The sequence below is a fragment of the Lissotriton vulgaris genome, chromosome 2_1 (assembly GCF_964263255.1).
Source record: "Lissotriton vulgaris chromosome 2_1, aLisVul1.2, whole genome shotgun sequence".
Lineage (NCBI taxonomy): Eukaryota > Metazoa > Chordata > Amphibia > Caudata > Salamandridae > Lissotriton > Lissotriton vulgaris.
Window position 1 is genome coordinate 1,380,578,596 of NC_141687.1, and position 27,755 is coordinate 1,380,606,350.

Sequence of the window (27,755 nt, forward strand, 5' to 3'; positions counted from 1 at the left end):
TACCTCAATTATAATGGGACTCTGAACATCATAGAGGTTTACTATTTCTTGAACTAGGTTTATTTTTAATGTTGTTTACATATCACTGTCCATACAGAACAGTAAGTCTATCCCTATAGGATTATGATGCACGATATATAGTTTTGGAGAAATTACCATCTGACCTAAAACATGTTGAGCTGATAATATTCCAGACAATAGAGGTGGCTACCTCAATTATAATGGGACTCGGAACATCATAGAGGTATATTATGTCTCGAACAAATTTTAATTTCCAATGTTGTTTGCATATCACTGTCCTTCACAAACATAATTTGGAAGTTAATCGGCTCGATGCATTGCATTGTACGTTTGAATTCACCATAGGACATACTATGTAGATGTCAGGATGGTGGTAAGTAAGAGCAGTGAAATAATTGTGATTAAAGCTTCTTTGGCACGTCCGACGGCACTATGTTTGAAAGAGTCTCTTTGGTACGCTGTTACACAAACTACAGATTCCATGATACTTAGCGTGCACCCGGGGAGTCACGTGGTTTCGCTCATGGTTTTGGAGAACCGTATCCACCGGCATATATACATATTTTTTACAAGTGGTACAATCTAATTACGTGTATGTCTTAAAATCCTCAATAACTGGGCTACACGTTAAGTCTCAGATGAAGGATTGGTGCTAGCACGTTTTCCGTGCTAGGAAAGAACTACAACTCCTGAGATTGCTCACAACGTCAACATGTGAGCTTTTGACGTTTACGTGATTTACGAGGTTGTCCAAACGTGTAATAAAAATGGCGCTCATCCGTGACTGTTCACCTCCCCGAGTCGGCTCTGATGCTGGCCTGGAGTACCGACGGAGAGGTGAGTCCCGTCTTTTTTGCTCTGCTAGACTTTGGTTTGGTGATTGCACGTTTTTCTTGATAAAATTGTTCCACGGTACGAGCAGTTTTTGTGGTGAGATGACATTGGTGTGAGCAGATTGTCCATGTTTGTTTGAGTTCGGACATGTTTAGAACGCTTCTGCTTAAACATGCCTCCTGCCAAGATCTTAACTTGCTCTTGTAACATGGTTCGAGTTTAGAACGGATAATGCACAGTTGTGTCCTGTATGAGGATGTGGCCTATGAATTATCTTTTGAGTTGTTTCATTTCACAGTCTTTGTTACATCTTTTTTTGTGAGGACATCGGCATAATCATGATTTTTGATTGATTAATGGTCAGTGTGACATATATTACTAGCCATTTTTGTCGGTATGTCTCGGTTATGTATTTTTAGAGTTGAAGTTGTCAGTTTTACTTAATGGATTACAGATGAGTAAGGCAGGTTGATGTACCTCTAGTAGTTATGTCACCTGCCTTTTTTCTTTTAGAGCGGTGCTCCAATTACCTGAGCTGCAGCCAGGTGAGGCGAAGCAATAAACTCCTGCAAAATAGGTAAACAGTGATTTAATAGTATAACATTTGATCAGCTGGTGTATCAAAATTCAGGCTGATCACGTAACATGTATTGCACAATTTGGGTGTTTGTATGATTACAACCCCAATGAGATTGATCTTCCTGTGTGTGGCTTGAAAATTGTTTGTTCTGTCTCATATCATACAGTAATCAGGAGGGGGAACTGGATGTCCCATGGATTACCAGGTGACATGGTTGTAATTTAACTTTACTTCACATTCACTTTATTGTTCTTTTATCACCTATTGCAGTAGTGAAATTAAGGTCCTGGTGAAAGCAGAGGACGATTACGTCCGCACTATCTGCTGAAACATGTCGACCCCTATTGAATGGTAGCAGATATTGATTCAAACTGCTACGTTCTTTGCACTGTTTTTATCCATTGGAAGTTTGAGAGGTACCAATGAAATTGTTTTGCCTCTGATCTCTCCAATTTTATATCACATTTTTTCTTTACTTTTCATGCACTGCAAATCAGTTAATATCCACTAGACCTAGATACCAAACACAATATCCCTGCATCACTTGGTTTGTGGCTTCTTACATTATATACTGACAGCTACTACCATGATCTGCTTGGTGTGAGGAGACCCAGATGATGACAAGGGCGGTAACGGACGATAACTGATGGGTATCTTTCATGCTTGATGGATACCTGATTGCTGTCACACATTAGTTTATGTATTTGAGCCACACACATGTTAATGATTTTTTGTATGAGACCCATGGACACACTTTGTGTTGTTATAGTGCTGTTTGGGGGTAGTGTCCGTGCGAGGTCTATAAATATACCCTAGGACCCGTTCTCATATCAGTGTTTTTTGTTGAAGCTGAGCCCCCCTAAAAACATATAAAATAAAAGAAGGGGGACTGATCAGGAATACCCTGATTCCCTAGGGGTGGTGGTGGGCCTACAGGTGACCCTGTTAGGTGTTAAAAGCATTTTTTTAAATAACATTTTGGCAAAAATTAATGGGTGGACATGCAGCAAATTTGGAGAAAAAAAAGATGCTCTGTCTCCTGCGTGTCTTTCTCATGAAGCCCCTTGGTGGGCCAAATACCAGAGGCATGTTAAAATAAAGGTCCCCCTCCCAGGGATTATAAAACCGCAGGGTCCACCACCTTAATACGTTATTAATATAAAATTATGTGGGGGCCACACAGACCCCCTGCATCCCTGAGGACCACCAACTCCTCAGTATTATATATAAACAAATGAGGGTCATGTGGAACCCCCAACCCCAGGGACCACCACCACACTGGGGCTACATGTATAGAAATGGGGGGCCTCTCAGACAATGTGCTCCAGGGACCTCCACCCCAAGGCTAAAATAAAAAGCATGGGGTGGTTTCATGGACCCCCAAACCACAGGGACCATCACCTCCCTGGAGCATAACTTCAAAAAGAGGAAGGGGGCCATATAAAATCCTAGAGACCACCACCTACTCTGGACAAGCCCAAAACATAACAAAGAACGGGAGACTATAATGGCCCTGAGACCAACCCCCCCCCCCCCCCAGGGTTGGCTCCTGATATGTCCTGGGGTGCCCATCCCTGAGACATAGCTGTTTGCTATGACTTGGCGGGAGCATCAGCACTTCCGCCAAGCCATAGGAAATGCTCCAATTCCAGCTTGCCCGCTCCCGCAAGAGACGGGGAGCTGGCAGGGAACACAGAGGCATTCAGACTCCCTGTGGTGCCCAACAGATGTGTGTGGGTGCCCCGGGTGAGCACCTAGAAGAGAGGATGGGCCCGGGGTATGTGGTTGCTGGGACCAAAATCAGCCCAGAAGAATGAGGCAAGGCCCCCTCCCCTTATTTAAAAGCAAATTAAATAAAAATTCTGGGGCCCGAAGGATGGGGTCCCAGGTGTTGGAATTGACCCAGAAAAAGGGCCATGCAAATACCCTTTCCCAAATACAACAAAAGTAAGTAAAAATAGAAATAGCTTGGCAAGTCACCGAAGGCGACACTTTCTTGCACCACCACTGTGTAAATGCACCTCCTGGCGCACTACTAGTTGGGGGATGAGGTGCCCATGGATGCTGAGGGTCCTTGGAAAGCAACAATTCCTCCTGTTACCTTCAGTATGTCCCATACAGCAGTTTTGCTGAGAGGTCTTAGGAGGCTACACCGCCTTTGTCCACCACTCTGAAAATGCACCTAATGGTGCACTAATAGTTGGAGGATAAAGTCCCCTTGGCTCCTGAGGGTCCATGGGGGCCAACTACCCCTCCTGTTACCTCCAGTAAGTCCCACACAGTGGGATTGCTGAGAGATCTTCGGAGGCTATGCCTCATTCTCCACCACTCTGCAAACATGCCTCATGCCACACTACTGGTTGGGGGATGAATTCTCTCTTAGATGCTCAGGGTCATTGGGGGCCAAGACCACTCCTGTCAACTCCAGAAAGTCCCATACAGCACGATTGCTGGGAGCTGGTTGGAGGTCTAGTCTTCTTTCTCCACCACTCTGCAAATGTACTTCCTGGTGCACTCCAGGGTGAGGGATGAAGTCTTCTTGGAAGCTGAGGGTATTTGGGGGCCAAGAAACCCACCAGTCACTTCCAATAAGTCTGACACAGGGGGATTCCTGAGAGCCGGTTGGTGGCCAGTCCCCTTTCTCCACCACTCTGCAAACATGTCAAGTCAAGTCAAGTCATGAGATTTATATAGCGCACTACATACCCATAGGGTCTCAAGGCGCTTGAGGAGGGGTGGGAAATTACTTGTCGAATATCCAAGTTTTGAGTTGCTTTCTGAATGCTAGGTGGTTCTGAGTAAGGCAAAGGTGAGTGGGAAGAGAGTTCCAACATGAAAATTAGTTACAAAAACATAGACATTCATTAAAAAAACAAAGTTTTACAGGGACTTTATAGTTAGGAAATAAAATTAGAAAAACCTTAGAAATTCACCTAAAACACCAAAGGTTACAGGGACATTATAGTTATGAGATGGAATTTAAATAATCATTAGAAACTCACTTAAAAAACTAAAGGTTGCATGGAGGTTATAGTAATGCTCAGATTTCAATTGCACAACACCATAGAAATTCAGCAGTTCTACTTAGCTGAGCTAACTATAACTTATGCCCCGCAATGCGCTACTTATGACCTTGCATATTACATTACTCATGACATGATCAGTGACTTCACTGATGACATCTCATATGACCTCAGGGATCATATTACTGATGACATCATCCACAGAACAACTGACAGACCTACTCATACTCCCATACAATCTCTTGTACAACAACTCACACGCACACACAATGACTCAGACACCCATTTACAGACCCATGCCTGTACTCATACATCTACTTACTCCTCCATAGACCAACTCACCCACCCGCCCACTCACTTAGTCATACAGCCACTCACATAACCAATCACTCACATATACAACTAGTCATGCAGCCAGACACACACCCAAACAGTTAATATACACCCACTTATTTGCTTATGTAGTCTCTCACTACCCCCACTCCCTCACCCATACAGCTCCTCAACACCGCCAATCACTCACCCATGCAAGAACTCATCGAGTCATTCATACACCCACACAACCACTGACATATCCATTCACACATCAATACAAGCACTCTTATATCTACTCATTCAGCCTTTCACACAGCCTCTCACACACCAACTCACTTAACCAAACAGCCACTTAAACAGCCACTCAGTCACCCTTACAGCCAATTATACTGCCTGTCAGACAATCATACAGACATTTAAACACCCACTCAGCCTGCAATTGTTTTTTTCATTCCACCAGATCTGTGAATACATCAAATATTTCAGGGAAAATTTAAAAAATGCCTTTTGGCACTGTCGGCGTAACAGGGGAACCCCAGGACCAGATCTAGGGGGTCAGTATATTCCCACCGTACCACCTTTTCTTTTTTGTAACAGTTTTTATGGGACTCACCTTAAGCCGAGTCCTAATATGGCTGACAACACTTCCTGGTTGAAGTGTTGGCAACCAATCAGATCTTAGCACTAGCTCAGGAAGGTTTGTTGAGTCTTCTTGTCTCAATATATACAATTCTGTTTTTTATTTACTGTCTCCGGAACTACTGAAAATATTAACACCAATTTACAAAAAGGTCTCTTTTTAGTACAGTCCAGTCTGAAATGATGAATGGAATTATACCAACCTAATACTTACCAATATACAAGACCCTAACGCATAACACATTCGAAGTGTCCCTAAAATAACATTTAAAATTTGAAAGGCAGTCCTTAGCCAGTACCATAATGCCTTGTCATCGCTATGTGCTTTTGGTAATTTACTAAACACTTCAAAATTTCAGGAAGCTACCGTGGCTACATATATCACTACGTTTAAATGCCTTATAACCCTTAAAGACTTTTATCCTATTTACCTCTACTACCCACAAGGATCATCTGAACAGCATAGTCTATGGAAAATGCAGTGGGGAAAAACGTGATTTGGGACTTCACTTTTTCCTTTGCACACCGTTGACCAATACTGCAAAACTTCACATTTTCCATCCAGGTCGAAAATGCTATAAGTCTGCAAAGGTTCATGAGATTTGTGAAACAGGAGCATAATTATTGATATTCAAAAATCTAAGAAATTACTATTTCTGCAAATCCTAAATATAATTGCAGGATGGCTACAGCCACTGGGTAGTTATAGTTAGGATGAAGCTTGAATAGGAAAAACATTTTTGTTTTACTAAAAACTTTGGTGCCATTTGACAAATCCTTAAGGAACTTTCACCCCAAAAATCTCATCCACCTAAGCTCTTTCCTAGAAACTTTCCATGGTAAACCATCAATTAGGGATTTAGAAAAGAGTGGGCAGTCCCAAAACTTGTTTCCCCATTCATTTTTCCACAGCAGTTTTAGAAACAGCTAAATGACACCAAATTTAGCAGGAAGTTGGATATTCGCCCAGAAAACAGTCTTTTTGTGATTTGGTGTCAATTCGTACAATAATTTCAGAGAAAGGGTTTAAAACAAATCTCTAAATCCAACAGATCAAAACATTTGATCTGATTGGTGGTCACCACATCATTAAAGATGTGTTGGCGGCCATCTTAGGACTCAGTGACTTAGTACCATGTTAAGATAAACAAAAATATATATAGGCAGGGTAGGGATAAAATGTCCCACTTGGCCTCGCTGGAGGTCCCAGAGGTGCAGCACTGAGGCTATAAACAGCACAGTTAAAACAAATATGGTGGAAAGAAATCATGGGATGGGTCAGTGCGTGGATTGGCACATTGTTTTTTGGGGGGAGACAGGTGTAGCCCCCTCTACAAACCTCTATGAGGGTCTGGGTAACCTACCCCAAGGGTTGTTTTTATTATTAGGGGTACTGCCTGCTTGAGCCTCTATCAGACCCTGGAGACCCAGTACCCCGGGCAGTTTTTAATTTGAGACAGGCCTGCAGTTCCCTCTCCCCAAGCCTCTGTAGGATCCAGGGACCCCATCGCCTGAGGTCACAGTCTTTTTAAATGGGAAGGAGGCAACAGGCACTGCTTACTGAGCCTAGATCAGCCCTGGGGACATGACCCCCGGGGTCCAGACCCAAATGGTATCCCAGGGACCCCATCCATGGGACACTGCTGTTTTCTCTCCAGAAAAGTGTGAGCAGACCCTGCAGGAGCAGTGAAAATACCTCTCTGGGATCTGGATGGGGCCTTGGGCACCTTGGGGTCCCCCCATTGGCCCCAACACATTTGGTAATATCAGGTACCACAGAGGCACCTGGGTACCCACTTTTTAAGAAAATAATGGTGGCTCCAAACAGCAACAAGTACTGTTCGGAGCCTCAGTTTCACCTACAGCCCCCAACAATTTTGGTAATGTGGGGTTCCCAGGTGGGCACCAGGGTACCCCCTTTTGAAAACAAATGCCAGCAATTGTCAGCCCCCTGAATGGGTGCTGACTTGGGAGCCAGCCAGAACCTAGCACCATTGGGGTTCTCCCCATGGCTCATACATTTTTGGTGATGTGGGTGACCCGGGCGGGTGCTGGGTGATCCAGGTTCCGAAACTAAAAATAATAAATGAGCAGTAAGAGTCACTTATTTATTATTCACTTCACCACAGAATTATATGTTTGGACAGGAGCAGTTGTCCATTCAAAATATTTACCTTCACACTTAGGAATAATAATAGAGATATATATTGGCAACAGGTTAAAAGTGTGGAATGTATATATCTGTGTGGTGATGTTTCACTAAGAACTAGGATGTTGGATTTGACATGGGCCACTGTCACAAATGACCCTATACATAAATGGCGTGTTGTCATGAATTATGTAATTTCAGATGTTGCATTTATATTATCAATGGTGTCACAGATCATAGAATGACTGAAGAAGTATATGAATTAATTAGCAACACATGGCCTGTTTGGGAGCATGAGCTATAATTACTTTAAGGTACAAGTTATAGTTATATGAGATAACATTAACTGGTGGATGTCAGTGGTTTTGTTAGTTTATGATGGTATGTTTTAACTGACTTTTTCACCTAACTATGAAGTCCTCTTAAACTTTTTTCAGTGAATTTCACGCTTTAAAAAAAATTTAAAGTAACATTTATTACCAGTCCTAACTATAACTTTTCACTTCAAACTTTGGTAACCACTGCTCATCAAATACATGACTTATCTATTCCTTGAATGAAAAAAGTGTTTTAGAATACTTTATTAATTCTAGGAATCCATAAAAGGCATTTATTTGTAGGCCTGGACAAAAATTCTAATTTCATTTTAATTAGCTTCTTTAATCTGCAGTGGTTTTCTAACGTAGAGGAACTGCTCCGTCTTTCAACTCTGTTTCGAAACCACTGCATTTCCCTCGGTGCCCTTACATACTCTGCGGTGTTTAATTTTTAATCACTGCAAAGTATGAAAGGCAACAAGAGGTATGCAGTGGTTTGTAAACATGGTGGGAAGAGGAAGCAGTTCCTGTAATTTTTGAAACCACTACATATCACTTGGGATCCTTACATTCTCAGCTTCAGAGTATGTAAGGGCGCCCAAGTAGGTGTTATTTTCTTAGGTAAAATGCATCAGCAATAATCTTATTACAGTATTTTGGATCATTTGCAGCCTTTTTAACATGGTTAGGGGGCACTGGACATCTAGAACATTGCAGTAGTCTAGACATGACATAAAGACAGCCTGGATGCTCCATAGGACGAAAATGCAAGATTTTCCATAGTAGCTACAAGTGATAAATACAAATTGAAATGATTGTTTTGATTTGGTAATTAAAGTCTGCTTCCAGTCAGTTGCTAACTCCTAGGCTTTTTGCCAAGTCAAGAGACGTTGGAAGTTGTCCTAACTCAATAGGTCAACAATGTGATGACCAGATAGTGTTTGAGGTCATCAAAAATAAGAGCTTCATTTTCTTTCTATTCATTTTGAAAGATGCAGTCCCTCGTTGTTTAGAAACCATTCCATATCACTTGGGACCCTTACATACTGGGCTGCAGAGTATGTAAGAGCGCCCCGAGGACGCATTATTTTCTTAGGTAAAATGCACCTCACACAAGTTTTTTGGACGCAAGGGTGCATTTGGTGCTAAACGAATAGTGCCAAATGCCCACTCAGCTCTGTCATGGAATTCAGCAAAATCTGTCAGAATGTTTATGTAATTCTTTGTCATTACATGGAATTAAACATAGTGAGTGTTGTTCAAGGGACATTTGCTATTAACAAATGCAGAGGGTCTTGAACATGATTCTCTTTGGAACCGGAATACAGAATAGAACTTGAAGATGTATAAAGATCAAGGGATGCCTACAAAAATCTTATTACATTGTTTTGGATCAGTTGGAGCCTTTTTAGCATGGTCAAGGGGCACCAGAAATCTAGAGCATTGCAGTAGTCGAGACATGACATAAAGATAACCATGGATGACTGTCTTACGACCCACAATAGGAAGAAAAGGCAAGATTTTCCATAGTAGCTTTAAGTAATAAAAGCTATTTGAAGTAATTGTTTTGATTTGTTTAATTAAAGTCTGCTTCCAGTCAGTTGTTAACTCCTATGCTTTTTGCCAAGTCAAGAGAAGTTGGAAGTTGTCCTAAGTCTACAGGCCAACAATGTGATGACCCGATAGAGTTGGAGGGCACAAAAAAAAGGAACATCCATTTTTTTATTCAGTTTGAAAGATGTGTCAGCATCCATGCTTGAGGGGGCTTTCTAAATGCGGTACCTTTATGGTGTGTGATTTTTGCATTTACAGTAAAGAATTTGTGTTCAAAGATGTAAAAAACGTACTCAAGACCTTTACGAACTGTTACAGCTGCAACTTGGTCTATGCAATCTTGTGCCCATGTGATATGATCTACGTGGGACAGACTAAACAAAAGATCAAACTACGGATCTCCCAACATAGGAGCCGAATTAGATGCAGAACAATCAACGATCCTCTGGTTGAACAATTCAGTGAAAAGGACACAGCGAAAACAATATCAGATGGACTGTAATCAGCCAGGTGATCATACCCCCAAGAGGGGGAGACCTTACTAAAATACTCAACAAAGAGGAACTCAAATGGATCCTGCGAACAGATAGCCTGCACTCAGGGTTGAATCTGCAAGAAGATAGGACTAATTTGATATAAATTCCATTGTTGTGACTGTCAGTAATATATTCTATTCACTTCCATCATGTGTAACAATTGTACAGTACGTATCTTTAACCTTTTTAAATCTTTCCCTGTTTAGATCCGTCATTAGCACTGAAGTTGACATTTTAATTCTTTTCTTTTTGTTTTTTCTTTACATTATTTTCCTTCTATATTTATTCCTTGTATGAACTCACTTCACTTCGAAGGTTGCCCTCACGCTGTCTGTCGTTTATTTCTATGACCCTTAAATACAAGCACTTAAGCATGTTTGCCTCTCACCTCCAAGATGGCTCCCATCTTGTCCATCATTTATTTCCATGACCCTATTATACTAGCACCAGCCAATAGAAAGCCTTTCTTATATATAACTTCCGCATTGGCATGCCATTGCACTACGAGGAAGAAATCACGGCTGACTGATCCGGTAACCCTGTCCCATATGGAATTCTTGAAATTGCTCTGACTTAGGCGGAGTATGATCGTATTTTTAATATGCCCTTTCCTGATTTATTTTCCCCATTAGGATTACTCAATCCTCATAACGCGATCGAGCAGATTGCTGAGGCGTCCTCCCTAGGCCTTCGATTGCCGGTAAGAAATCCTTCCTGCCCTGGTGACTCGGCTCCCCTGTTATTTATGGGAACCACCTAACCGTAATGAGGTTTCCTTTTCCTTTTTCTTTTTGAAGGATTGCCGGTCATTTAGCCTATACTCCACCTTGCCCTGCCCAGACTGTTTAAGGTGGGCCTATCTGGTAAGCCCTGGCCTTTACAATGCCTATTCCAGCACTTGGGGTGTGATTTCCATTTAGTTACCGATCTGGTTTCCCCGTTTCTCACTCCACTATCCGAGTGTATGAGGCGTAACTTAGTCTATTCCATCCACCTCCACTAGCCAATGCGCCGCCCTAAACGTCTTCACTCACTAGTTTTTTGCAAACTAGGATTTCAGGCACTGCCTCCTTAACCTATCCATTCGCCGTTCTGACTCTTAACACCCTAGGCTGTTCTGGTACAACTTCACTGTCTTGCTATTTTTGCGCCGCTCAGTCAACTTCACTCCCCCATCACAGCAACCAACTTGTTAATAAATTCTGTCTCTATCCACTTATGTATGCCTAGTGTTAACTTAGATTTCGGGCACAGCCTCCTTCACCTATCCATTCGCCGTTCTGACTTCAAATACCCTAGTTTGTTCTGGCATAACTTCACTGTCTTGTTTATTTTGCGCCGTTCAGTCAATTTCACTTCCTTATCACTGCAACAATCTTGTTATTAAACTCTGTTCTTATCCACTTTTGTTTTGATCTCTCCTGACGTACGTTCACAGACGTAAACTCGCACTAGTGGCCCTCTGGAACCACCACCCACTCGCACCACTGCACAATTATAAGAAAACTATCACCCATTTACCATGCATGATAGTTTTGCTTTCCAATCCGTGTCAGATTTACTAATTTGCTTTCTTTATGTCTTTCTTTCCTCCTTTCCTTTCTAGGCTACAAAGGTTTATATTGTTTGGGCATTATTAATGTCCTGATGATGATCCCCATGATTATATAGTGGGATTGAAACGCCGTCGACTTTTCCTATACACCAGATACTAAAAACGTATACCATGTGTTACATGCTTGTAACGGTGTCACTTGAATTTCTGTTGCATTATTAACTACAGGAATCTGAAGTTCTTGCCTAAAAAGCCTTGTTTTGTTTGTTTGTGATTCTCTTCACCATGCCAATTTGTATTTGTTAGGGTACAGGATTGTGCCCCACTATGAAGAATTGCTGAAGGAAATTCTTGTTGATTCCTTTTAAAAAGTAAAAGATTGAGTCCTCTGTCCGGCTGGACATGTCATAACTAATATAGTATCCATTGTGTCTATATTGATTGTTGTCAGAAGTTTGTTTATGCATGGGACCACTGTTGCTTTCATAAATAAGCATCCATGAGGAAACACTACTCAAAGGCCCAGATTTATCAAGCATTTGCCTTGTCCTTGCATCGTGCAAGGAGACACAAGGACAATGCAAAGGCTTTAGTAATATTTACAAAGCAGCATGAGATGCGATTTGTGCGGCCTTGTGTGGCTTTATTAAGAAATGTAATGCAACTGTTTCATTGGTGGAGAATGGGTATTCACATGCTTCCACCCTTGGCTTTTGGTGCATTCCCAAATTTACTAAAGCTAGTAAACATGGAAATGCATCAAAATGCTACGCCACATAGTTATCCAGCATAAGGAGAAACATTGTAAATACGGAGCATGTCTGCTCTCTACCTTTCAAGCAACGCAACACAGCAATTTGTCTTGCTGCCATGCACTGTGTGAAAGATTGGTAACGATGCCCCGTAGGGCCAGATTTGCTAACAAATGGAGCAGTGCAACACAGAAAGATAACTTGCTGGGCTGCATCAAATGGAGAAAGCAGAACTGTGCCATATTTACTAAAATATGGCGCATTCCAGTTCTCTCACTCTGCTGGTGCACTGAGGGCTGCTTAGCACCAATGCTGTTACCCTAGTTCCATGGTGTAAGGGTGCCTGTATCACAAGCAGCATAGTTTTTATGCAGGAAGGGATGACGTCCCGCACAAAAACAATCCTCAGAGGCATTTTCATCTGTGTATGTGTGTTGCAGAATGCAGCACATGTACAATGAGAAATAGCTAGGAGAAAAAACATATTTATGCTTGTTACATCTCAGTTAGGAAGGTGTACCATTTTGCCATATTACCAATTTTACTATTCTTAATAAATATGGGAATGCAAAAAAATCTATGGGTGAAGGTGGGGGAATGTCTACAGTTCACCCATGGAATGTCTTCCCAACACAGTGTAACACAAAGCAGCGACTTGCACTGCTTTGCATTACTCTAGATTTACTAAGCCATGCAGAGATATTCAAGGTGGCTTAGTAAATATGACTTAAGGGCTCTAGACTGCCTTGCATCAACTTACTTTGTAAATCTGGGCCATAGTGTCTAAATTTTTAGGAGGTAGAATAGGTTTTCTCTTTGAAGGAGATGATAATCCAAGATTGGTTGGAGGCTGAAAGAACAAATCAGTTTGGACAAAAATAGAACATATAAATTAAATAATGTGAGGCTCAGGGATGATCCCTGCTGGACACCCCAAGAGAGTGGAAAGTTGATTTATAGTCAGCAAGATGAACTGTCTGCATCATTGTAGTAATTAAATATGTGAACCAGGCCAGCACTTTTTCTTGAATGTCTAGAAAGTGGAGTTGTGACAGAAGGATGCAGTCTGACATTCTGTCAAATGCTGCTCTGAGACCTAACAGAACCAGGGCAGGCCTGTTTCCTTTTTCTAATACTGCAAGAAGTATTTCAATGGCAGCTGCAGACTCTGTTCAATGTAAAGTTTTAAAACTCAGTTGAGAGGGTTCTATTAACAAGGCAGATTGTATGGCTTGAAATAGTAGCCAGTTGTCATCTTTCCCTAAAACATTTTAAGAGAATGCAATAAAAATATGGGCTGGAAATTACTTTAGACTTTAGGATTGGCCCTTAATTTTATTTCAAGCGGGGAATATTAATTTGTGTTTTCAGATCGATGTAACATCTGTGTCTGAAAGCAATAAATTCCATATGTGAGACAAAGCCAGCACCACTTCTTTACATGCAAGATACAGTATTGATTGGGTTCAGGGGTCAAATGCAGATCTTGGTTTGGTTTGAAAAAAAAGCTGCTTGATCCTTTCTATGGGTAGAGATGTTTATTGAGTGAGAATCACTTAATTATTGATGTTCTCTAGCTGCAGAGATACGGTTTGGGAACTGTTAGAGGGTTCAGAATAATTGGCTTTCAGTTTGTTATTTTTTCGGCAAAACAGAAAGAGTTCATCACATAATGACTGTGATGGAGTGACAGTCTTAGTTAAGTGGGAGCAGTATAAGAACCGCTTTCAGGTGGCCACAGGGCACGCAGGGGGTACCTGGCCCAACTGTGGTGGCTGAGGCATTTTACTTATGATTTCCCAGTGCCAAGTACGACTTATGCACTTGACTCGCAAAGGTAGCTGTGGACAGGCAGTCAACAGTTCCCTCGGCGGGGAGGGGGGGGGGTGTAGATGCACTCCGGAATGAGGAGGGGAGACTCTGGAAGACTTCTTCATGCGACCAGGACTGGGGTCAAAGGCCTGCTAGTCGACCTGTTGAGTTAGTGGACTTCACCCAGGAAAACCAAGAACACCTGCCCTGGAGCCTGGAGCGCAAGCGCCTGCTTGCTTGCAAAGACCAATGTGCCCTGTGAGAAAGAAATACTGTTGGGTGGAGCAAAAATCATGGGGGAGCCCTACCAATGGGACTGTCTGAGTGAGGTGTGAGGAAAATGGATGGCTGTGCACTGACCAGGTTGTTGACCATGTATGGAAATGTTCCACCGAACCCTGTATGCTAGTAAAAGAGCTACTGTGATCTGAGTATTGATAGGAGCAAAATGTGGGACATGCAGGGCCTGCTCTGCATTGTTGCCGTGACCCTGAATGCCATATGGGCCACGGTTGAAGTTACTGGGCCGGGAGCATTGAGACCTGAGTCCACCTTAATTGGCAAACCCCCATGCCAGGAGATGCCGCCGTTGTCAATATGATCACACCTGAATGGCGTGCGTAAGTCTGCGAGTACCGCGGCAACCCTGTATGCCAGAAAGGGCTCCTTATACCACTGTGGCCAAGAGTGCAAGTCATTGACTGGATAGAGAGATTTCAGCTGTGACCAAAGGGTCAAACCCACACACTGAGACAAGCACCTGACTGACACCACAAGTATCGCAATGACACAGCCGGAGATCTCACACCCTCACTGAGCTCTAGTCAGGAGCCTACAGATCAAATTTCATCACAACATAAGGGGAAGAGTAATTTACCTCCTATTTGCTGAGCAACCACCATTTCTGCTTAATGGAGAGACTCTAAGCCTGCTGGGTGTTGCCAGGTATACTGCACATGCATTCAGAAAGCACAATCAGACTCTGATCAGTGCGACGTACTGTAACTTTTCTGGATTGTACCAGGGTGCACTATTTACAAACACACACACTGTCAGTACACAAACTCACCATGTGTACACTGCAATACACTTCACCCTACATGTATTATATTTCATACAAGCACATATACTCCTAGCGCATGCTTTCATTGAGCATTCACTCCACAGCACTAGTCTTTTAATCTTTTCCTTGTAGGCATACATACACTTAGTGGATACACTCAATGCATGCACTAACCACACATGCACTACACAGCACAACTCTATACTATACTGTACCCTTCCCAGGTGCACAGAACAGATTTTTTTTAAAGTGAGTGAGCCTGTAAACTTCACTCCAGTGACACAGGCTAAAATTGACCTACTCAATACTATTGATCACAACAACACTGTATCCTGCAACCCCTGCACTCATGCTTAACTCTTTATGAAGGCAATAGTAGCCTTCCACTACTATGAGGGTAGCACTTTGGGCACCACTTTTGGTCCAACAAGAACACAATCAGTGAGACAGGTGTGTGTCATGGCACACACACATGATCCGCGTTTACCTATGACAAATAAAATCAGCATCAGGAATCAGAACAGTAAATTTAGGCACTCAGGGAAGGGGTGTTCATTTTTAACCTTCGGAAAATGTTTTGTGTTTTTTTAATGATTTTTCTACATCATGATCGAATTAGCCATTAATGAGTGAAATTAAGGCATAACATAAAATAGTGTGACAAGCGACAACAGAGAAAAAGCACAAACAGGCATATCAGACATTGCCCCAGTGAGGTAAAGGAAGAGGTAAACTAAACAAAGACATTATGAAATACAGTGATGTATGTAGACATCACCATAGTAAGATTTTTTTCTGGACAGACAGGTGTTCCCCTTTTTATATGCTTGACAAAAGCTATTCCACGGAACGCACCAGACAACCTCTCCCCGGAAAATTAAAAGCCACATTTCACATGGAACTTTTTCTTCCTGGTTTATAAGGTGAACACATTATACCCAACCTACCCTTCACGTTTCGGTTGTAAAACTAACTTTAGTGTTTTTAAGAGTGTCTTGCAATGTCTTTGCCATATATTACAATCTGTTAATTCATTATGTAAAGACTGCTGCTGATTACTTTATAATGGCTTACGTATGTTGCGATCCCTTTATCTTAAATATTGCTTACATTACATACGTTTGATTACAGTTCCTAAATCTTTTTCAACATTTAATATAGCTACTCTTTTCGCAGTGCAGCTCTTTCTTAGCATGTGGCCCTGATAATAAATAAGCATTCTGAAGCACAGTAAACATCAAGCCACGGAATGTTTTATGCTGATAAGAAAGAACAGAAAGGTACCTCATGTTCCAGAACATCCCTCTGTTAGGATTAATGGATGCCTAATGCACAGACTCTTTAGAACGGCACCTTTATAGTTTCAGGTACAATGGCAGACGGTTAAAAGGCAGTAAATGTCTCTCTGATGGAAGACAGGATTAGGAATTGGAAATCAGATTCTGTTATAGCTTCTTTTCCAGGAGATCAAAAGCTGAAAAGGGCTTCGTGGCTCATACCCCATCTCTAATCATATTTTCAATTCCTTCTCTGTACTATATTAATATCCTGTTCCATATCTCGCAGGCTGCATGCTGGCAGAGCACCGTCTTAACTGCCTCTCAAAAAGGAGCGTTAATGTTCTTCTAACTTGATTTGGGAAAATGGCGTTGGATATTGCAGACTGTGATAGACAGCTCGGATGATAGCTTCTCCTGCAGTGAAGGTTTGACTTTCTGAAAGAAGCAATTCTAAGTAATAGAGAAATGTGAATGCTGAGCTTCAAGTTCTGAAAGTACCCAAGATATTGGGCCTGCACAAGGGATTCAGGCTTTAGCTTGTGATTAACTACAGGAGAAGTTCAATAACTAGATTACGAAAGGTTTTGGACTGGCACTATTTCACTTCATTTGGTGGTAAGTTAAGGAAGTTATTGATGCTAACACCTTTTAATACCATATTACGGAATGCATAATTCTGGAGGTGGTAATTTGTGAGAAGCATGTCTAAGCATATTTGTTCCGTGGTGTTTTGCTTTGGTGGGGATGGCTTCTGTTTTGTTTTGCTGCATTATTGTAATGTGAAGTTGTGTTGTACGTTGTGAATGTTTTAATTGTGCTGCTGTGTTGTTTTGTACATATTGGCCCTCATTTTGATGTCGGCTTGGACTTGCGTCAGCCCGACACCTTTGCGGGAAAGGAACCACCCGACCATGGGTCGGTGGTTCTGCATTCCCAATTAGGATTTGACCGCACATGGTGCAGTCGTAAACTTCAATTTTTCAATGGGAACTTGTGCGACAGGCTGAAAATGCCCTTAGCACAAGGTCCCATTGAAAAATGGAAATTTTAAACATTGCTGCACTGTGTGGCAAATACCTCACGGTGCATGCCACAAGGTTCAGGGATGTTGAGGGGGTCACCATAGATGCCGCCCAGTCCCATATGCAGAAGGGCGGTGGGGAAGGGGGTCCTGCTAGGAGCCCCCAATGTCAGTTTCTGGCAGCGAATACATGTCAGAAAGGCTGACATGGATTGACTGTCAAAAACTGGCATCATAATTCTGACAGCGGAAACACGCCCTTAAAGGATTATGGTGCCTTTCAGACTGAGAGCCCATCGAAACTGCATCAGATTACCCCGCTGGTTTAAACTCCGACCATTGTCATCCTAATGCAGCGGTCAGACTTCAAACCTACCACGTCGGTTGAAAAGCCTCCATCCAGTGGTCGGAGGCTTTCCGCCCAACATCGTAATGAGGGCCAAAGTATTATCATTAGATGCGGCTATAATTGTTACTACATTTATTTTTAACCAAAAGCAGCTGCTGCTTTTAAAGTTTCCATTAAAAGCAACCATTTACCACAGTCTAAGAGGATAACATTCTGTGGATCCAGCTCTTCAATTTCTTAAAACTCCAGTCAGCACAAAAACTGTGGCTGAGACAGAGTATTAACTTAGCACTTCCAGTTTTTGCTTTCTGCGATACAGGGCCGACTCTTCTATCACATACATTTCTAGGACTCCCTCTCTCAGCTGACACTAATAGTAATGTGTAGATGCTTTGGGTTATTGCAGGGATAAAATGGTAGAACTGAAGCAGAAAGTTGTCCTACAGTTTAGCAGGTCACACAACTCAAGCACAATGCCACTGTTAATTTGTTCAAACCAGATCACATTATAAGGTTATTGAATTGAAGCATGTTGTTGTCATTTATGATATCTGTAGTGTAGATGTGAATTTTATTCTCAACTATTCATCATTTACATCACAATGCTCTAAATATAATTCATATCAGCGACCAGCAGAAAGATAACAATACTAAAATAATATTTATAACAAGTTGTTTTATGTAGTGCCTACTAGAGTAGAAGTAATATTTTATATTGTGAAAATATCTGACATCAGTTATAACCAATAAAATGATTGAATTTATTATTCGTAGATGGAGAAATGATTAATATTGTGGCCTGCCATGTGTCCACATGGGAAAATGGCCTTTCGAACACGGCAGGAACCATGCATTACATTTACCATGCATACTTTACAACGCATATGCCTTTACCACATGTCTTTACATGCATTTTTGTTGTCTGTGAATATGCCTTTACCATGCATGCCTTTTCAATGAAAATGTAAGTATTTCACAAGTTAGTGTATTGTATATATTACCCACTGACAGTCGCCAGTAGGTAGGTAGAGTCAGGACCACATTTCCATAGGTAAAGCAATTTTTGACGTGCCTTTAACTTTGGCGCTCTTTGAAGAATCTGCATGACATTTCCCCCCAAAAAGTGTAAAGTTTAGTCTTGTTGTGCATTGAAAGTGTGAGGGTGATCCATCAAGCGTGTGACGAAAAAAGGGGGGGAGCAATAAAAGTGCTTTTCCCATGTTAATTCCTATAGAGTTATAGACACTCCTTCAGCCCGAGCAGATGGATGGATATACACCAAATTTGACAGGAAGGTAGATTTTGTTCCGGAGATCTCACTTTTTGTTCTTTGGCATACATCTGTTCCGTAGTTTTGGAGATATTAAAGGAAACCCACATTTGTATATCTTGGCAGAGCCTAAGCACAGAGATCATGGTGGGATCTGATTGGCTGCCAACATTTCAACTAGGAAGTGTTGGCAGCCATCTTGGAACCAAGATACATGATAGCACCACATTGAAATGCATTGTAGTGAATGGCAGGTCTTTAGGGTCACAAAAAGGAGATTGCATAAAGGGTTATAAATGATTTTTGTTACAATATAAATCATTTGTTGATGGTACTTAACTCATTTTAAAAATTGTGGTATGTACTAAGGTGATATTACTCTGTGAAAAAGCCTTCTGCTAGGATTTCATGAATCATGTTTCAGTGAAAACTGTTTTCTTATGATTTTCCCATAGAAGTTATGGAAGGTGCCCCAGAAGCTAAAAGGAGAGCATGTTTTCTGTATACTCACTTTATCTTTCTCAGCCATATAAACATGAAGTCTGACATTGTCAGTAAATCATGTACTTTCAACAGGAGCAGCCTGACAGTTCATTCCCTCATGTTCTACTGCAGCCTCCCAGAGTGTTCTAAGAAGAACTCAAGCACTAACTGTGTTACCTTTGACAAAAGTATGGCACACCTGCAGCATTGATGATTGAATAAAACTGTAGGAAGAAAAATTAGGACACATTTTAAGTGAGATCTCAAATATCGTCCTCTTCTATTTCATTAAAACATTCTGACATGCAGACTGAAAAATGCACTTTCAACACCAGCAGCTGACTTCCAGTTAAACTCCATGATGATCTTCAGCTTTATTACAGTGTTCTAATGATCATCACAAGTTCTAACATTCCAAATTCATGACAAAAGTGTGGCACATCTGAACTCCATCTTGATGGAATCAAAGTGGGAACCAAAAGTATTTTTTACGGAGGGTTCTGCATTAAATGAGGAAATGATCGAGCTTCATAACAAATAAGTCTCCCAAGATGGTCATCAGAGACAAAAGAGCACAGAAATAGCACACACCACTTATGTGTTGCTAATGTTCTGTTCTGTAACCTTTTAATATTGTGATGTATGCGGCTGCTTGGACTGCATTAAAGGAATAAATCATAATGTAGCCTCTATTCTTGTAATGAAATCACCCAAATGTATCACAAGTATATCCCAATGACAGAAGTGTGCAAAATACATTTTTTGTTGTTGTTGTTTTGCAGTTTCATATAGCGCAGAGTTTACCCAAAGGTATTGGAGTGCTTTATATGAGCATCAGTTAGATTACACAAGGACACATTCATTTTGGTTTTAGGTATTGGAAGTTTAAGTGATTTGCCCTAAATCACAGGATGATGAGCTAATGCGGAAACTGGAAACTGGTTCCCCAGTTGCAAAGGCTACAATTCTGGCTGTAACAAAACATCTTCTCCCTTAAGTGTAACATATAATCAAGTGATAAACTGGATGAAACAAATATAGCTAATTATTGAAAAGTGCTCTGTTGCTATTTAAGAACTCAGAAAATATGTCGTCATTTTAGTTTAGAGCATGAACCACAATTTTTATCGGAATACGGCCCTCACATGGAGGAGGGTGTAGAGCAGAGGTCTTCAAATTTTTTGATGCCGAGACCCCCTTGTAAAACCTTTTTAGGCGTAAGGACCCCCTTCCGACAAAAGTTTCTAGAAACTGGTACTCCTCATCATCAACTTTTGACAACCATAAATGCGCCTGTTAGACCTCATCACATCCATCCATCATTCATCCACCCACACTTTCACACATCCATCCATCCTTTCATCCTTACATCCATCCTTCCATCCATACATCCATCCTTCAACCATCCACCCTTTCATCCTTCCATCCATACATACATCCTTTACCCATCTACCCTTCCTTCCATCCACCCATCATTCATCCACACACCTTTTCACACATCCATCCATCATTCATCCATGCAACCTTTTATCCATCCATACATCCATCCACCCTTTCACCCTCCCATCCATACATCCTTCCTTCATCCACCCTTTCATCCTTCCATCCATCCTTTAGCCGTCCACCCTTTCATCCATCCACCCATCATTCATCCCCCCACCTTTTCACACATCCATCCATCCATCATTCATCTGTCTACCCTTCCATCCATCCACCCTTTCATCCATGCATCCACCCTTTCATCCATCTATCCACCCTTTCATCCTTCCATCCATCCACCCTGTCATTCATTCATCAATCCACCTTTTCATTCATCCATCCACCCTTTCATCCATCCATCCATCCATCCTTCATCCATCCACACTTTCATCCTTACATCCATACATCTATCCTTCATCCATCTATCCTTCACCCATTCACCCTTACATCCATACATACATCCACCCTTTCATCCATCCATTCACCCATCATTCATCCACCCATCTTTTTACACATCCATCCTTCCATCATGCATCCATGCAACCTTTTATCCATCCATACATCCTTCATCCATCTACCCTTCCATCCATCCACCCTTTCATCCATCCACCCACCCTTTCATCCATCCATCCACCCTTTCATCCTTCCATCCATCCACCATTTCATCCATCCATCCATCCACCCTTTCATCCATCCACTCATCATTCATCCACCCACCGTTTCACAGATCCCATCCATCCTTCATCCTTACATCTATCCATCCATCCATCCTTCACCCACCCACCTTTTCTGTGACTCTCTCATGGGGGTAGGGGGGTCAGTATCTCTGTGTCTTCTTCCTTCTTTCCCACTCATGGGAGGGCATCTCCGTGCCTCCTTGCTGGGGGCGGGAGGGGGGGAAGTGTCACGGGACCCACAGCTCCAGGCGCGCAACATCCATTATACTCAAAGGGATACACTACAGCCTGCTCCCCCAGTCCCCACCCCCCACCCACTTCCCGCCTCTCCAGCTCGTGTGTGTGAGCCCGGCTGAAACCGTTTCAGGGACACACACCAGAGTACTTGACAGGTCTTTAAAAGACCTTCTACTTGTGAATTAGCCTTTGATGTTTTTCACACCTTGGTGTGAATTAGGCCTCCGCCATGAGCACCCTCGATCAGCCCAACGCCAGGAATTGCATTCCCCTGACAGAATCTGCGACCCCCTTCAAAGGACTCCACGACACCCCTGGGGGTCACGCCCCACAGATTGAAGACCTCTGGTGTAGAGGCAACAAGTTGACCACCCTGGGCAGGTGGGAGGGGCAGTGGCAGCACAGCAGACAATGGAGGGCAAGGGGAAATAGGGCAGGGTCAGCAAACCAACCATGTAGTACAGGTAAGAGAGGCAGGCAAGAGAAGCTGTGGCATTATAAAAGACCATTGAGGGCAGAAAGAAAAGGCAGTAGCACTACAACCATACATGAAAACAAAGCTGATTCTGTGTATGATGTCTTTAGTGATGTCATTTGAGATGTCATCAGTGATGCCATTGACCATGTAATGAGTGATGTAACACCTGAGGTCAAAAGCAGTGCATTATGGGGACACGAGTTGTAGTTAGCGCAGCTAACTATAAATGCTGAATTTCTCTGGTTTTGTACAGGTGAAACCTGAGCCTAACTATAAAGTCCCTGTAACTTTTGTATTTTTCTGCAAAGTTCTAAAGTGTTTTTATTCCATTTCCTAACAATAACGTCCCTGTAACATTTTTCAGTGAATTTCTAAGTCTTTTTTAAATAGTAGTTGTGATTGGTGGAGACAGGGGGCAGGGCATCCGACCAGGTCTCAGGAATCCCACTGTGTAGGATTTACAGGAGGTACCAGAAGTGCTTCTTGGCCCCCAAGGTCCTTCAGGAGTTAAGTGAACTTCATCATCCAACCAATAGTGCGCACAAGATGCATTTGCAAAGAGATGGAGAAAGGGGTTGTGGCTTTCAAAGATCACTTAGCAATCCTGCTGTGTGTATCTATTGGAAATAACAGGAGGGGTAGCTGGCCCCAAGGACATCTTTGGGGGGCCAACTCCCCCTCCTATAATCCATTATGTCCCACACAGCCAGCAGAATTGCTGACAACTTATATGAGGTAATGCCCACTTTCTCCACCACTCTACAAATGTACCTCCTGGTGCACTACAAGTAGGACGATGAAGTCCCCTTGGCTATTGAGAGTCCTTAGGGTCCAACTAACCCTCCCGATACCTCCAGCAGGTCCCACACACTGGGTTTTCTGAAAGGTTTTCTGGTGCCACCCCCTTTTCTCCACCACTCCGCAAACGTACCTCCTAGTGCATTACTAGTTGGGAGATGCCATCCCCTTGGCTCTAGAGGGTCCTTGGGAGCCAACTAGCCTTCCGTAAGACCCATAAGGTTGGATTGCTGAGAAGTCATAAGAGGCCACAACTTCTTTCTCCACCACTCTGCAAACACACCTCCTGGTGCACTACTACTTGAGGGAAGAAGTCTTCTTTAGTCCTTAGGTTCTCAGGATGCATAGGAACCTCATCTCCCCTCCAGCACTGTGTCGAGAGGCGAGTTTGCAGAGTGGTCCAGGCCTTTACTTTTTTTTAATATAATTGTAAGGTAGGGGGCTGAGCTTGGCCCGAGGTACCTCATCCCCCAGGGCATGCACCTTTTGTTAATATTGTTATAAAAAAGGGAAAGGGCCACATAGCCTACCTTCCTGGACCATTTTCCCTGTCCAAAGGGGCCTGATCCTTTTTAAAAAAATGTATTTAAAAAATGGCGCCCACCTCCTTGGCTGATTTTGACCCCGGGGACCCAAACTGTAGGGCCAGGCCTTAATATATTTAAAAAAATAGGTTGGGGCGCACACAGCCTGCTTCCCCAAGCCGATATTGTCCCCAGTGACCCCATACCCTGGGACTGACCACATTGTATGGGGCTGTGGAGGAACTTGAACGTCCCTGCTGTCTCTCTGCCTCCTGTGGGAGCCAGCATTGCTTTTACACACATGGACCTACTGACATGCAGTGCTTCCGCAAGCAATAGCAAAGTGCAATGACTTGGGGTGGGCACCCTGGGACATTGCTGGAGCTGGCCCTGGGAGGTGGCAGTCCCCAGGGCCTTCAAGGGCTCCAGGAGGGGGACCATGTAGGCCTCGCCATGCATCAATATTTATTTTAGCCCCACGGATCCAGCAGAAAATTAAGAAACACATTTTTGGGGGTCCTTGTGGGGTCTCAGTATGACTCCCAAGAGTCCTAGGTGGTCAGGGTATTTCTAACCCGCGGCTGCCAAAACTGGTTAAAGTCTTGGCAGCCAATCAAATTTCAGTAGGATTTCAGTAGGTTTTTGGGCTACCAGAAATATGTATTTTTAAACTTAAATATCTCTGCAACTATTGAATGGATTTACACCAAATCTCAAAAAGCACACTTTCTGGACCAACATCTAGCTATCTGCCAAATTTGGTGTAATTCAGTTCATTGGTTAGGATTCCCCTTTTTTCACAACCCTCACTTGACGGAACTGGACCAAAAACTGTACTTTTTTGAACATTTCGTCAAGATTCATCAATATGTACCAAAGTTATTGTCAAAACAAAAAATGTTTTTCCTATGGAAACATATGACCGCTGGTAGGTAATAAATTACCTATTAGGAGTCGCCATTAGGTAATTATAGTTAGGAACTAGTTTCCATAGGATTTTTTTTTTTCATTGGTCCATATCTTTAGCGTCATTTGATGAATCTTCACAAAATGTTTAAAACAAATATGCCACTTACTTCAGCTGCTGTGTTCAAAGTATCGGGGTGATCCTTCAAGCGGAGGGCGAGAAAAATGGGGGCTGCCAAAACACTTTTTCTCCATGTAAATTTCCTTAGGAAACTTTAGACACGGTTACAGACCGAACTGCAGAAAGGAATTGCATCAAATTTGACAAAAATGTAGCTCTTGGTCAAGAAAGCACTCTTTTTGTTAAATGGTGTAAATCCGATCAGTTGCTTCTTGAGAAATACAAAGATTTCTCAGATATACAACTGTGACCACAGTGGATACTTGAACCCTACTGATCTCGTACCTGAGATCTGATTGGCTGCCAAAATAAAAACCAGGAAATGTTGGCATCTTGGGACACAATAAAAGAATATGAAAAAAAGAAAAGGGGGCAGGGTAGAAAACCCCTGATCCCCTAGGTCAGTTCAGGGGGTCCCAGAGCCACCCCCCCTGGGACCCAAAAACTTTATTTTAAAACATAATTTGGCAGGAGTTGAGTTGGATCAGCGAATCCTATTGAAAATGTTTACAAAAATTAAACAAGGGTTGCCGCACTTTGTTTAATTAAGTCCCTGGATGGGCCAGGTCCCAGAGGCAATATTAATAATGATGGGGCCCTGTGTGGCCCCCCTTCCCCCAGGGCCCACCACCTAACTGGGGCTGAATAACAGAAATGTGGGGTGGCCACTCTGCCCCCTCGCAGTCCCAGGGCCTGTCACCTCTCCTTGGCTATATTTATTTTAAAATGCATGGGGGCTCCAGCCCCCCATTCAGCCCTGAGGCCTACCACCTCCCCAGGGCTACAGTTACATTCAAATGCATGAGGGCTTCAGCCCCCACACGCAACCCTGGGGACTTTTGCTCTCACTTGTTCAAAGCAGAGCTCACACCCTGAGAGCTGCATGTTAGAAGCTCCCTGGGGGTAAACAGCAATGCCATCTCTCACAGGAGGTGGGAGGAGGGCAGGAACATGGGGGCCTTCAGGACCCCCTTGGTCCCCAATGAGATGGCCATGCCTGGGGAAGCAGAGGTGCACAGACTTTGCTTCTTTGTCTGCTCGATAGCTGTCATCATTAAAGAATCGATAAATTCACATTGCTGGCGGCTGTTCTTCTTTGGGGCTTTCCTGGGGTTTCGTCAAGGGGGGGCCGAGAAAAAAGGGGGGTCCCAAAACGCGTTTTTCCCATGTTAATTTCCATAGGGCGGTTGGCCTCACTTTTAGCTCGAACGGCTGAATGGATTTGCACGAAACTTGGCAAAATTGTAGGGACTGTTAGCCCGATGTGCCTTTGCTAGGTCTCAATATATGTGCTTCAGTGGATTTTGAGAAATTAACGTTTAAATCAAGATATATATCTGTAACAGCGCTCCGGGCAGCGATCCGGTTCGCGTACTTTTCGCTTATCGGAACTTTGCGATGCGAAGCTGATTGGCTCTCCGGTGTCTGTCAACATTCTAAACAGTCCGGCGCGGCCGCCATCTTGTCTCTCGGTAGGATCGAGAGACAAGAGGAGGCCAAAACAAAGGGGGAAATGAAGGAAAGGGGGCAAGGTAGACCCCTTCTGATCCCCTAGGATTGATGAGGGGATATTATAGAGTCACGCTGGGCCCAAAAAAAAAAAAAAAAAAAAAAAAAAAAAAAATTCCGATTTTTTCGCCGTAGAGACGCGTCTTGGTACGCGAACCGGGCAGCTAACCGGGAAGCTAACTGGCAGTGTAACGGGAGTCTGACGAGTAGCTGATTGGCTGTCAACATTGTAAACAGTCCGGAGCGGCCGCCATCTTGTCTCTCGGTAGGATCGAGAGACAAGAGGAGGCCAAAACAAAGGGGGAAATGAAGGAAAGGGGCAAGGTAGACCCCTTCTGACCCCCTAGGATTGATGAGGGGATATTATAGAGCCACGCTGGGCCCAAAAAAAAAAAAAAATTCAATTTTTTTCGCCGTAGAGAAGCTGATTGGCTGTTATCATTGTAAACAGTCTGGAGCGGCCGCCATCTTGTCTCTCTGTGGGATCGAGAGACAAGAGGTGGAAAAAAAAAGGTGTAAATGAATGAAAGGGGTAAGGCAAACCCCTCCTGAACCCCTAGGATTGATGAGGGGGCTATTAAAGTTCCCTGGGGGGTGAAAAAAAAAATTGCGATTTTTCGCGGTAAAGGTGCTTCCTGGTACGTTAACCGGGCAGCTAACCGGCAGCGTAACGGGAGTCCGACATATTGTGTTTTTTGAACGTTTATGATATGTGCACGTGTGGATTTTGTCTAATTAAGGTTAAAAAAATATATATATATATCTTTAAGCGTGTTCTGGCGCGCTTACGTTTTGGGTTTGGTTTGCGCTGCAGAGACGATACGTCACGGTTATGCGATGCATCCTGAGGCGTCTCACGGGCTACGTGATACGTCACTTAATAAAGAATATATTTTACAGCTATAGATATTAGCTTTTAAAAAACCAATGAAATTCACAGAAAAAACCATAGGTTATAGACCATATATAGTTAGGAATTTGCATTTACAAAACCTTGAAAATTCACTGAAAAAACCATAGGTTATAGACCATATATAGTTAGGGATTAGCATTTAAAAAACCTTATTTTACTTGCACAAAACCATTGAAATTCCATATATAGTTAGATGCACTAACTATATATCGCGGACCCGCAATCCACTGCTAATGATGTCACATATTACATCATTCATGACATGGTCAGTGACATCACTGATGACATCACTGATGACATCTCAAATGACATCACTGATGACATCACTGACATCTCATTTGACATTACTGATTACATCACTGATGATATCATTTATGTGATAATACATCTTCAGACTCTAATATAACCTTAGATACACTCAGTGTAAACAGGCACTCACAGACTGTCACACATCCATGGAGTTACCCACACACCTAGTCAGTCATGCAAAGAATCAATCC